The following is a 14,250-nucleotide window of genomic DNA, read 5'->3' as shown; positions in this document are numbered from 1 at the left end:
GGTTAAAACATTAAAAGAAGAGGGATTTCATTCCTAACACTCTTGCCAGGGAGCATCAGCCAACCATGATCTGGCTAGAGGAAAGTTAGCCAAGTGTGATCTCACTAGCCTCAATCCCGAATTAAGTTGTTCTTGGCACTGTAGCCACTGGCTCAGCTCTGGGTGGCAGCATTTCCTCCTTGGGCTGCGATGGCTGGAAGAGCAACAGTACTTGCTCTTCTCTATCTTGTGGGCAAACTCATCGGCCTAAAATCTCCCCTAGGAGAGTTACGAGTTCCTCACCCACACGGTTCCTCATGCCTGGAACGGCTTTCTCCTGTCCTCTTTCCAAGTATCCAAGCTCTCCCCTTCTTTTAAAGGCTCAAGCTTGTTCCATCCTTCAGGAAGTCTTGATGAGCTACAGTAACTTGTGAAAACTCCCCCCTTATCCCTGAACTTCAAGAGTTTCATCAGAAGCATTCAACAGGCTTTAGGATAAGTTGCCTGGCAACATTATTTTTATGGAACTATACTAACTCCCCAAACAGAAAATACATTCATTACGGGTACGAAAGTGAATCTTTTATTCTTAGCACCCAACACAGGGATTACTGCCTAGTAAGCATCTAGTGAAGCACGAAAGTTTTGTTTATAAGAGGAAGGAGGATGATAATGATGATAGGAGTCAGTTTATATTCTCTTCCTAAAGGCTGTTGGCACCTTGCTAACCTGTAATCCTAGACTCCAGAATTAGAGTATGAATAGTGGGTCTTAAGAAAATATTTCACCCCAGGATTGAAAGTTAGGTCACTTCCAGTGGACACACCATGAGGTCTTGAATTTATTCACAGCTGGAGCAAAATAAGGGAGATCAGAATCTCAAAATGGCCCTGGGGCAATGAAAACGCTAAGTGAATTGAGAAAGTCTCCTTGAACTTTATAGTGGAAGGAAAAAAAAAGAACCAGTTAGGTTAAAAAAAAAAAAAGCATTAAACTTGGGTGCTAGGCCCGTGTTCTGTTGTATTCACCAGGTGAGACTCAAAGTCACCCACATTTGACAACCTAATTAAAATACCAAACAAGTTTTTTCAGAACATGGATTAGAATGTTTGCGTTTGTCTGTCTCCCCTTCCTCCCTCTTTCCCACCTACCTTCTTTCCTTCCTTCCTCCCCTCCCTCCCTCCCTCCTTCCCATCCATTCATCAGCCAGCGAGCAAACATACATTGAGACCAGCCCATATGCTAGGCATTATGCCACGCGTGTTATGTAAGAACAGATATTAGTAACAGCAGCAACGAAAATGATGGCTAATATTTTTCAAGTGTTTACCATGTGATATACACATTGCTGTATTTAACCCTTTCACCAACACCTGATGTAGAGGACCATTGATCATGAGTCTCAGCTAGCTGCTGCTTCACTCCTCTTTGAAGTCCAGCCGTTGCCATGACAACCAGCTTCCTACAGGTGCAGCCCGGTGGCGCCTTGGGGCGGCTGCTTTCTTCTGTCCTGCTTTCTGCTCTGGGGTGTCATCGCCTCCAGATGCCCATGGGAGCCAAAGCCAGGTGATAAGTGCTCCCTCCTCTATCCCTCAAAAGGAGAGTTCTAAGGTCCTTCTACACAGTTCTCGGAGGGTCCTCCGCAGGATGGAGCCCCAGCTGCACACAGGGGCCCAGCTCAATAAGTTGTGCTTCTGGGGACTGGCCCACCTTCCCCATTGTACTCTCCCTCATTCCCCTCTTGTTCCCTGTGATCGCTTCCCCCCAAATTCTACGTGCATGAGCCCTTGTCTCAGGCCTACTTTCCAGGGGAGAACTCGAACAAAAACAATCAATATGTCCATTTTAACAGCTGAGAAATGTGGTGGTGGCTCCAGAGATGTTAAACCGTCATCTCAGCTACCTGTAAATGTTACCTCACTTGGAGAAAGGGTCTCTGCACCTGTGATTAAGTTAAAGTTATTTAGACGGAAGATTACCCTGCATTATCCATTGGGCCCCACATGCCATCATATTTATCCTCTGATAAGAGTCATATGATGAGGCGGAGGGAAATCTGAGACACACAGAATGGGAGGTGGTGATGGGGCCACAGCGGAAGGGGTTGAAACAGACTGTCCGCAGTCCCCGGAAGCTGGGGGGGCAGGGCGAGTACGCTCCCCTAGAGCCTCCAGAGAGAGTGTGGCCTGGTTGATGGTCTACCGACACTGATTTTCAGCTTCTGGCCTCCAGAATTGTGAGGGAATATATATTTGTTATGCTAAGGCACCAAATATGTGATAATTTGCTTCAATAGCTGCAGGAAATTGATACAAAGACATTGAGGTGCACGGACCTCAAATCATTTGCCTACAGTTAGTCCCTGGCAGAACCGGGATTCAAACTCAGTTCAGACTCCAGTGCCCAAGTTCTTAATACTTTGCTACCCCTCCTCTCCAAATAGAGGGCAAGATTCCTGCACTGGAGAGCAGGAAGACAACTAAACAAGGAATTATGGCTGATACTGGTAAGGGTGGGGGGTGTCTGGAAGGTGGGGGAAGAGGAAGGCTTCCCTGGACAGAGGTCATTACCAGGTGGCAACCAGGAAACCCTGGGTGGGATGGATCACTACACCAAGAGACACACCAAACAGATTCCTGTCTGCCCATTTCAACCTAGCAATTTCCTTCTTTAATTTCCTCTGATGCTGGGTGAAAGCCAGATCCCCACCAGATCAGTCCAAAATATTTGTTTTGATTCTCCCACCCTGTTACCCAGTGTGGGCTGAAGTGAATTCTCTACAGGATTCTCCCTTGGTTCTGGAAAATTCTCTAGGTCCCCACCGAAGTAAGACATTCTGTCTCTGAAGCCTCCAAGAGGGAATTTATTTGTGGACTCAAGAGTTCCTCAAAGGCATGCCCCACATCAAAATACATGGTCCACGAAATGGGACCAAGAACCTACTAGAAGTGTATGAGACTCCACTCTGAAATGTCAGCTTAAGAGGACAACAGGAAGTGGGAGTATACACAGAGCATGTTGCGGGGTTTGTTTAATGGCGGGTGTTAACTCTTTAACAATGACTTTTCTAATTTGATCATTACTCATAACAAAGTCATAAAAATCCCAACCATTACCAATTAACATTAAGCATAGTTCACTCCTCCAATACTTCTGGGGCTACTTTCTCCTTTTACCCAACAGTTTAACTCTGAAGAAATTCCTTGGATAAGATTATGAGAGAGCCCTGCTGATTCTTCTCAGGGTTCTGGGTGGCATTCTGCTGCTCTTTTATTCCACAAAATGTATCAAAGACCTTTTGCCAAACACTGGGCAGATTTCTGGGGGTACAGAGATGAAAACCTCAGGGAGTCCACAGTCCAGGTAACGAGAGGAATTTACAACACTTGCAAAATCCTATTAAAGGCACACACATGGTGATTTGGGAGGTGAAAGAGGAGGCACACCCAGCTTAGTATGGGACAGTTCAGAGAAAGCCACTTGGAATAGAGGACACTGTGCTGAGTCTTAAAGCAAAAGGCTGGAGTTACCCCCGTGGAAAAGGAGGAGAGGGAGAGGGGGTGTGGGAAGAAGACAGAGGGAAACATGTCAGCTTGGCCTGCTATAACAAAACACCACCGAGGGTGGCTTAAACAACGAACATTTATTTCTCATGGTTCTGGAAGCTGGGAAGTCCAAGATTAAGGTGCTAGAAGATTCGATGTCTGGTGAGAACCCTCTTCCTGGCTCGCACATGCCCACTTTCTTGCTGTATCCTCTTGTGTTGGATAGAGAAGTCTCTGGTCTTATAAAGGCACTAATCCCATCACGGGAGCGCCACCCTCAGGACCTGTCTAACCCCAGTTATCTCCCAAAGGCCCCACCTCTGAGTACCAACACATTGGGATTATGACTTCAATGTATGAATTTGAGGAGGACACAAACTTTCAGTGTGTAGCAGGAACAAGTACGTGAGAGCAATCGGGAGAGAGTGATTGAGAACCAGTGGTTTTGGAGCTCAGTGGGAGCTTACATGAGGTACGCATGAAAGCCTGTACACCATGTTGAAGTGAGACTTCGTTATGAATGTAATAGGGAGTCATTGAAGGATTAAGCCAGGAGTGACATGATCAGATTTACCTTTTAAATGATCACTGTGGCATCAGTGTGCAGAATACATTAGAGTGAGGCCTGACTGGAGATGGAGAGGCCAGTTAGGGAACCATGGCAGTGATCCAGGTGGAGATGATGAAATGAGGATGACAGTAGGGGACAGATGCAAGAGCAATTTAGGATATACAGTCAGCAGAAGGAGTTGGCCTCAGATGAGCTCCAGAAGCTGAGGGAGGAGCTGAGGATGACTTCTGGATCTCCAGCTTGTGCAAACTGGTGAGTGAGTAAGAAGATGTGGGGGGAATAATGAAATGACTTAGAGATATTCTGAATTTGAGACTATTCCTCTCCATCCAAAATGGAGATATTATTTGAAAATCAGTTCTAGATCCTCTTCTCTTCCCAGTCAATACTCTTCTTGGGTAGTGTCATCGTTTGTGAATACCAGATACCATTTCACTAATGATAACCCAAGTCTTTAAATTCTGACTGAACTTCTCCTCTGAAATCCAACATCTTGAATTCAAACACCAATTAAGTATTTCCTCTTGGATGCCCCATCTCACAGGTTAAGTGGCTGCATCCCATTACCAGGGCAATTTATCAAAAGCAGCGCTGCCCAACACAGTAGCTGCTAGTACTATAGGATACTATGACCACAGAGTACTATTGAGTACTTGAAATGTGGCTAGTGTGTCAAGAAAATGAGACAAGGCACAGATCAGGAGAACATGTTTGTAAAAGACATATTTGGATAAAGGACTATTACTTAAGACATACAAGGAACTCTTAAAACTCAACAATAAGAAGACGTACAACCCAATGAAAAAATGAGCAAGAGACACGAACAGACACTTCACCAAAGATGCACAGATGGCAAATAGGCATAGGAAAATTGTTCGACATTGTATCATTAGGCAATTGCAAATTAAAACAACTGTGAGATATTATTATGCACCTACTAAAATGGCTAAAATTCAAAACACAGACAACACCAAGTGCTGGTGAGGATGTGGAACAATAGGAGCCCTTGTTGACTACTGGTGGGAATGACAAATGATGCAGCCACTTGGGAAGACAGTTTAGTAATTTAAGTAGTTTCTTACAAAAGGATCCAGCGATTGTGTTCCTTGGTATTCATCCGAATGAGTCGAAAACTCATGTCCACACAAAAACCTGTACAGATATGTTTATAGCAGATTTCTTCATAAATGCTAAAACTTGGAAGCAACCAAGATGTCCTTCATTAGGTGAATGGATATGTAAACTGGGGTAAATGTCCAAGGAACGGAATATTATTCAGCACTAAAAAGAAATGAGCTATCAAGTCATTGAAAGACATGGAAGAAGCTTAAATGCCTATTACTAAATAAAAGAAGCCAATCTGAAAAGGCTACATACTCTATGATTTCAGGTATATGACATTCTGGAAAAGGCATAACTATGGAAACAGTAGAAGGGTCATTGGTTGCTCTGGGTTAGCAGGGAGAGAAGGACAAATAAGCAGAGCACAGGGGATTTTTAGGGCAGGACACCACTCCGCATGATACTATAATGGTGGATACATGTCACTATACATTTGTCAAAATCCACAGAATGCACCTTATGTAAACCATGGACTTGGGATGATGATGATGTGTCCTTGTAGGTTCATCAACTGTCACAGAAGTACTGCTCTGGTGCAGGTGGTTGATAGTAGGAGAGGCTGTCCATGTGTGGAGTCAAGGATTATGTGGAAAATCTTTGTACCTTCTGCTTGATTTTTAAAAAAAAAAGATGTATTTATCTATTTTAGTGGGGGAGCAGAGGGAGAGAGAGAATCTCAAGCAGACTTCCCACTGAGCATGGAGCTGGACACAGGGCTTGATCTCAGGATCTTGAGATCATGACCTGAACTAAAATCAAGAGTCAGTTGCTGAACTGACTGAGCCATCCAGCCTCTCCTCCATCTGCTTGATTTTGCTGTGAACCTAAAACTGCTGTAAAAAATAAAGCCTATTTTAAAAAAGTGACTAGTCCAAATTGAGATGTAGCTATAAAATAGACCCTGAATTTTCAAGACGTATATAAAGAAAAGTATGTATCTTATTGATAATTTTTATGTTAATTACATGTTAGGAAGACAATATTTGAGAGAGAGATATATATATTTTTTAAGATTTTATTCATTTATTTGACAGAGAGAGACACAGCGAGAGAGGGAACACAAGCAAGGGCAATGGGAGAGGTAGAAACAGGCTTCCTGCTGAGAAAGGAGCCCCATGTGGGGCTCGATCTCAGAACCCTGGGATTATGACCTGAGCCAAAGGCAGCTGCTTAATGGCTGAGCCACCCACGCGCCCCAATATTTGGGATATATTAAGTAACAATGTTTATTGAAATATATTTACTGTTTTACTTTAAAAATGTAGCTACTGGGGCACCTGGGTGGCTCAGATGGTTATGTGTCTGTCTTTGGCTCAGGTCATGATCCTGGGGGTCCTGGGATCCAGTCTCGCATTGGGCTCCCAGCTCAATGGGAAGTCTCCTTTTCCCTGATCCTCTGCCTCTCCCCCTGCTTCTGCTCTCTCTGTCTCTCTCTCCCTTGCAAATGAATGAATAAAATCTTAAAAAAAAAAAAATGTAGCTACTAGAAAATTCTAAGTGGTATGTAGCTTATGTTCTATTCCTCTTGCAGGGTGCTGGCTTAGACTATGAATAAGCCACCGCTAGAAATCAGGACTCCTGGCTTCTAATCCAGGATGAACCATTCATACAGCAAACATATTTGAAATACCTACTCTATTATGATGACTAAGATAGAGATGGTCCATGCCCTTGGGAAGCTTACAGTCTTTCTCTTATTACGGAGATCAGTGTAAGAAACAGTTTTGAAAAGTACAAACCACCATAACAATATCAAATATAACATGAATATGTTCTACTATCTTTCTGCTTTCCAAGTAGGAAGAAGACATGCTCTGATTTCCAGCTGAAAGACATATTAGAAATCCTTACATGGGTAGAAAGTCATGCAGTCCATCCAATAATTGTGATCAACTAAGTAACCTTGAAATGGCATTGATTTTATACCAGAGGGTAAAAAAGAGAGCTATGGGGTCCATACAAATTACAATTTCTAGCAAAACAAGTTCAGGTTGGGAATCCTAGAGCTGTACATAACCAACGAGCTCTGCAAGCGTGTTTTGCATATTGGCTAGTCTTTGCCGTGGTAGTAAAAGGAGAGGTTGGACTTTAGTCAACTTTTCCTTAACCAGTGCTGTTGGGAGATTATGGTAGGAGCAGACAGGCAGAAGACACAGCCCAACAAGGCCTCAAGGGCAGCTTAAATCACACGTCGTTGGCAAGAAGTAGCAGAAGCAGTAGCCACAAAGCAGAAGCAGCTGTGTTTTGAAGGGCAGCTCAACTTGAACCAAACCTTTGGGAGGGCCAAGGAGCAAGGAGCAGGTAACCAGTAGCCCCTGCCTGAATGGATTGAAGGGAAGGCGGAGGCCAGGACCAAGCTTTGTGGCATGCTTAGCAAGTGCTTACCCCAGGGGCCATGTGTCCTGGAAGGAGCTAACCCTGGGGGCTAGAAGGAAATAAGTTGGTCTCTCCTCCCAGGAAGCAATCCCTGACTGTGAGGAGATCCCATTTTTTTGGCAGAGCTTCTCCTACATTGGACGCAATCTGTAAAATGATCAGTTTAAAAAGAACATTGTACTACCTGCCTCCTTAGCGCAGTAGGCAGCGCGTCAGTCTCATAAAAAGAACATTGTACTATTTAAAAACCAATTTTGATAAAATTGTCCAAACTTTTTTGTACGGTCCTGTAAAATTGGGATGGTTAGAAGAATTCATTATAAGAGAACATTTTGTTCAAACAAGATTTTGAATCTTTTGTTCAAAACAACAAAAAAAGAGAACAGAAGAAAAAAAAAACATTTTGCTGCACGGGAATGGTTCTTTGTTATTTGTGGATTTCCCCCCAGTTCAGTTTGGGGCCAGAGTTGGTGTTTGCATAGTGATGAAATACGTAAGATGGTTGTTGGTTTTTTTTTTTTAAAGATTTTATTTATTTATTTATTTGACAGAGAGAGAGAGAGAGAGAGATCACAAGCAGAGAGGCAGACAGAGAGAGAGAGGAGGAAGCAGGCTCCCTGCTAAGCAGAGAGCCCGATGCGGGGCTCGATCCCAGGACCCTGGGATCATGACCTGAGCGGAAGGCAGAGGCTTTAACCCACTGAGCCACCCAGGCGCCCCCATAAGATGGGTTTTAGAGTCAGAGGCCTAGGTTCTGACTCCAGACCCACAGCTTGCTAGCCATGTGTCTTGTAGCAAGTTGCTGCCCTTCATTAGGGCTTTATATCATTTGAAAAATGGGATGATGGTACCTTACCTTAAGAGGCTGTAAAGGGGATCGGATGAAATAATATAGTATGCTAAAATTCCAAGCACAGTGTCAGGCAGCTAGTATGGCTTAATGAATGGTGGCTATTATTATTGCCGTTGGTGTTGTTAATATTTAAGCAAGCCTACTATCTGGATTTTTCCAAAATTTCCTTCCCTCTCTTGTATGCATTCACATGCACACTTCCTCATTTGGTGAATGCAACCGTCAGAATCCGAACTGCAGCTGGAGAGCCTGAGACCTGGGTCAGTTCTATGAGTCTTTGTCTCCCCATGGGACTCTCTGACAAAGGTCAGATTCTATTATTGAGAACTCCAAGAGACTTAAATACATTTTTTACACTTGAGGAAATAATTGCACTATTAAATATGAACTATGGGAATCATTGTGTCTGACTTAGAAACATTTTTTTTTAAGAGCTTACATAATAGGGCTTGAACTCACGACCCTGAGATTAGGAGTCACAAACTCTACCAACTGATCCAACCAGGTGGTTTTTTTTTTTTTCATTTATTCCACAAATATTCCCCAAGCAGCCATCCTATGTCAAGCACAGTTATGGGCCCTGGGGATGGTCATGAAGAAGACCCAAATCCTTCTTCGGAAGACCTTCCATTCCAAGCAAATAAGCATGGGGTGTCACATCAGGGGCTCTGAGAAACAACACAGAGACTAGAGAATGACAGGGTGGGGCTATTTTTGAAAGGATGCTCAGAGAAGGTCTCTCTAGGAAATAGCATTTGAGCAGATGAAGTTCACGAGCATTAGGGAGTGATGAAGCAATCCAAGAAAACACCTGGGGAGGAGTGCTCTAGGCAGAGAGATCAGCAAATGTGACCATGAGGTAGTTTTTGACAAGGACCATATTTGTTGAAGTGAAATTTGCCTCCGTGAGGATGACTGTGTTTATATTCCTTAGAGAATCCTCAGTGTTTGTGGGGTTTTCAATAAAAGTAGAAATTTGGAGGATAATTGGTGAAAGGTAGAAGGAGAGTCTGAGGGAGTTGGACGGGGGGGAGACTTGAGGGAGTGATGAAGTGAGTTCTTTATTTTTTTTTTTTTAAGATTTTATTTATTTATTTGACAGAGAGAGAGAGAGATCACAAGTAAGCAGAAAGACAGGCAGAGAGAGAGGGGAAAGCAGGTTCCCTGCTGAGCAGAGAGCCCGATGCGGGGCTCCATCCAGGACCCTGAGATCATGACCTGAGCTGAAGGCAGAGGCTTTAACCCACTGAGCCACCAAGGCGCCCTGAAGTGAGTTCTTTAAATGGTTTCATTCTCACAAAATGTCTACTTGTAGTTCCTTAATCTTGACATAGTTGATATTTTTGGCAAATAACTCATCGTTGGGGTTGGGGGAGGTGTTGTCTGGTGCACTGCAGAATGTTTAGGAGAATCCTTCATCTCTGCCCACTTGGTACCAGTGATGTTCCCCATTTGTAACAATCCAAAATGTTTCCAGACATGGTCAATGTCTTCTTGGAGGCGAAATCAACTCCATTCAGAATCACTGGTCTACATATGGGTGGAACAAGTATCTGGAATTTTTTTTACTTCAAAAGTTTCATCGTGCACAATTAAGTCTCATATTTAACTCAAATTTGATTGGGAGATCAGCTGCTTCTACTGAGCACCCATGGGCCGAGTGCTTTTCGTGGATAAGCTTTTTTTTTTTTTTTTTTTTTTTTAAGGATTTTATTTAGGGACGCCTGGGTGGCTCAGTTGGTTAAGCGGCTGCCTTCGGCTCAGGTCATGATCCCAGCGTCCTGGGATCGAGTCTGACATCGGGCTCCTTGCTCGGCGGGGAGCCTGCTTCTCTGTCTGCCTCTGCCTACCACTCTCTGCCCGTGCTCGCTCGCTCTCTCTCTCTAACAAATAAATAAATTTAAAAAAAATAAAGATTTTATTTATTTGACAGAGATCACAAGTAGGCAGAGAGGCAGGCAGAGAGAGAGGAAGGGAAGCAGGCTCCCTGCTGAGCAGAGAGCCCGATTCGGGGCTCGATCCCAGGACCCTGAGATCATGACCTGAGCCGAAGGCAGAGGCTTTAACCCACTGAGCCACCCAGGTGCCCCAGTGGATGAGCTTTTTTTAATCCTCACAACAACCTGATGACAGAAATATCACTAGTGCTGTTTTATGTATCGGGAAACTGGGGCTTCTGGAAATTGAGTGACTTGTCCAAGGTCACACATCTAATAAGCAGCACAGTCAGGTTTCAAATCCAGCTTCATTTGACTCCAAAGACCTTCGCTGATATAAACACCTGAGGACCAGAGCAGACGTTCATTTTGGAAGTTTGATTCCTCTGCTGTTGTCTACCTCTGGCTACAAGCATTCAGAAGATGTTCATTGAGTGCTTTCTCTGTGCCAGATACTGTTCCAGACACTGGGTTTACAGCAGTGAACAAAAACAAACATTCCCGCCCATAATGGGCTTTCTTGCTAGTGGGAAGAGACAGATGCAAAAGAAAATAGCTAGGTAAAACATATAGGATGGCAGATGGGATTCATGCTGTGGAGAGGGGCAGTTTTAAATTGAGTGCTGTGGGGTGATTTCCCTGAGGTGGTTCCACCTCGGTAAAAACCTATGTAAAATGACATAATGAGCCACTTGGGTATCGGGGAGGATCTGCATTTCAGGCAGAAGAACAGGAAGTGCAAAGTCCCTGAGGAGGTAGCAGGAACATCAAGGAGGCTGAAACAGTGGGAGTGGAAAGAATAAGAAAGGGGTTTAGGAAGTGAGGTGAGAGAGGTTGCAGGAGCACTAGAACTTGTAGGACTCTAAAACCCACTGTAAGAATTTGGCCTTTACTTGAGTGAAATGAGAAGCCTTTGGGGAGATAATTGACGTAAATGATCGCTCTGGCTTCTGTCTTTGAGAAAAGATTACAAAGGAGTGTTGTGGTTTCAAAATATGTGCCCACAAATGCTTTAATGCTCCTCTGTTCAAAGAGTAGAGCCTAATTTCCTCCCCTTGAATGGGACTGCATTTAGTGACTCACTTCTCACAAGTACAAGTGGTGGAAGTGATGATGCGTGACTTTGGAGATTAAACGGAAGATGGAGTGTAGCCTCCTTCTCTCTCTTAGTTCACTTGCTCTGGGGGAAGCCAGAGGACATGCCATGAGGACACTCAAGTAACCTATGGAGAGCCCAGGTGGAAAGAACCAGAGTCCTCCTACCAGGAGCCAGAGAGGAACTGAGGTCCTGTGGAAACAACCATGTCAACGAGCCATCTTAGAAGATCCTCCAGTCAAGCCTTCAGATGACATCTTGATGCTAACCTCACGAGGAGCCCTGAGCCAGGACCACCCAGCTAAACCACTCCTGGATTCCTGACCCACACAGATGGAGATAATAAATGCTTGTTTTAAGCTGCTCCTTTTTTTGGATAATTTCCGTGCAGCGATAGATAACAAGCCCAGGAAGCCAACGCAGATATTGAGAGACCAGTTAAGGGGCAATTTCAGCAATCCATAGGAGAAGGTGGCTTGGAAGTGGGGAAAATTTGTGGTTAGATTGGATGTGGGGAGGGTGACAAAGAACCAGGCTTTAGCCTGAACGATGGCAAGATCAACTAACTCTTACCTGAGCTCTAAAAATTGTCCAATGCATGCAGTCGTTCCTTCTTTGGAATATTTCCTCTTGGCTTCTGTGACACCACAGGGAGTCCAGTTTCCCTTCTAGATCACTGACTGACCCTTTTCATTATCTTTCGTTGATGTGTTCTCTGCTCGAGCCCTTAACGTTGGAGTCCCCCAGGGCTTGGTTTTGAACTTCATTCTCTTTTCACTTTACAGTCTCTTCCTAGGAATTTTTATCCACTGTTAAGACTTTAAATACCATCCTATGGCCAATGATTTCCACTCGTCCAGCTTTGCCCTTCCCATTGAACCGCAGACTCAAAAACTGCATTGCTTACTTATCATGTCCATATCTAATGAGTTCTGGACTTAAACATGACCAAAACAATGCTCTTGGTTTCCTGCTGCAGGAAACCTCTCCTCCCACTCTTGCTACAGTCATCTCCATCTCAATAAGTGGGATCTCTGTCACCCCAGTTCAAGTTAATTGTATAATGGCCCTTCGTGTTTTCTCTTTTTCCTTTATTCCCACCTTCAGCCCACTGGGAGATCTGAATGACCCTATATCTAAAGCCTATTTCAGACATGCATGCTTCCTCCTCTTGCTGCAGATACAAACCTACTCGAAGCTACCATCATCTTTCCCTTAGACTTGCCCTCTCACCCTCCCATGGTAGCCAGTGTGACATTCCAAGAACACAAATCAGATTGAGGAGCTCCTGTTCTTAAAACCCTTCAGTGGGTTTCCACTGCACTCAAAATCAAATTCAGACCTGTCATGGCTAACAAGTTGCTACATGAAGTTGGCCCTGTCTGTCTGTGACTTCATCTGATATTACTTTCCTCCTTTAATTTTCCTCCAGGCACCCTGACCTTCTCTCTGTTTCTTGATGATGCAAAATTCATTCCTGGATTAAGACATTTGCATTTGTCGTTCCCTCTGCCTGGAATACTCTTTTTCAGACATCTGCATGGCTATAACCTTCTTGTCATCTTGGTCTCATACCAATGTCACTCTCTTGGAAGCCCTTCCCTGAGATTTAAATCTAAGTCGTCTCCTTCCAGTCACTTCTTGTCATTTCATCCTTTTGGATTCTCTTTATAGATCTTACCTATCTGAAAGTATCTCATCTATTTATTTGCTTACTTATATAGTTTCAGTTTTCTCTTCTCTGGATATGTTGATCCTGACCTTAATCCTAACCCTTTTCTCTCTTGTTCATTACCGTATGTATCCTCAGACCCAGTCACGATGCCTGACACATTACAGGTATTTGACAGATAACCGTTGAATGTATGCATGAATGATGAATACATGGGCTGACAGAGAGGAAGCCCAATCTTTTCCATCTCCGTCTGAACTAAAGGTAGTGCAGGTAAAGACGAATGCCTCTCAGTTTCACCAACCTCTCTCCTGCCTCACGGCCTTTGCATTTTCTGACTTCACACAATTGATCTCCTCCTTCTCTCAAGTGTCTGCTCACCTTACTGGAAAGCCCTGCTGGGGCCCCTGGGTGGCTCAGTCAGTTAAGTGTCTGCTTTCAGCTCAGGTCATGATCCCAGAGTCCTGGGATTGAGCCCCCGCATCAGGCTCCCTGCTCAGGGGGGAAGTCGGCCTCTCCCTCTCCATTCTGCCTCCCTTCCCCACTCATGCTCTCTCAAATAAATAAATAAAATCTTTTTAAAAAAAAAAAAAAAAGGAAAGCTCTGCTGACCAATTGTGATCACATAAATCACCCTCTCGTTTATGTCTCGGGATTTAAGGGAATATTTCAACACTATTTTCTCCTATGCCCCAAATATTGGATGTATTTTACTAAGTTGATGAAATTAATGACTGTGTAGCTTCTCTTAGCTGGATGCTGAAGCCATTTGCTTGAATCATTTACCACTGCTTCACGAGCCGCCCCAGATGGTAGTGGCTTAAACCAGCAATTTATTTTCTCATGATTCTACAGCCCTGGGCAGGGCCCTACCAGGCAGGCCGATCTACCTGGCTGGCAGTGAGTAGGGCTAGAGGCTGGGAGGCCGCTGTAGGTATCCACCTGAACGGCTTAGTCCTGCTCCACAACCCCTCCACGTGCTTTAGGTGTTCTGCGGTATGGTGGCTGGGTTTGAAGACATAACTGAGTCTCTGAACTCAGAAGCTGCTGAGTACTTGGGACTCAGCCTTGGCAGTTATACCTTGTCACCTGTGCTGCA

Source organism: Martes martes, assembly GCF_963455335.1.
Source record: "Martes martes genome assembly, chromosome: 2".
Classification (NCBI taxonomy): domain Eukaryota; kingdom Metazoa; phylum Chordata; class Mammalia; order Carnivora; family Mustelidae; genus Martes; species Martes martes.
This window is presented reverse-complemented; position numbering follows the sequence as displayed.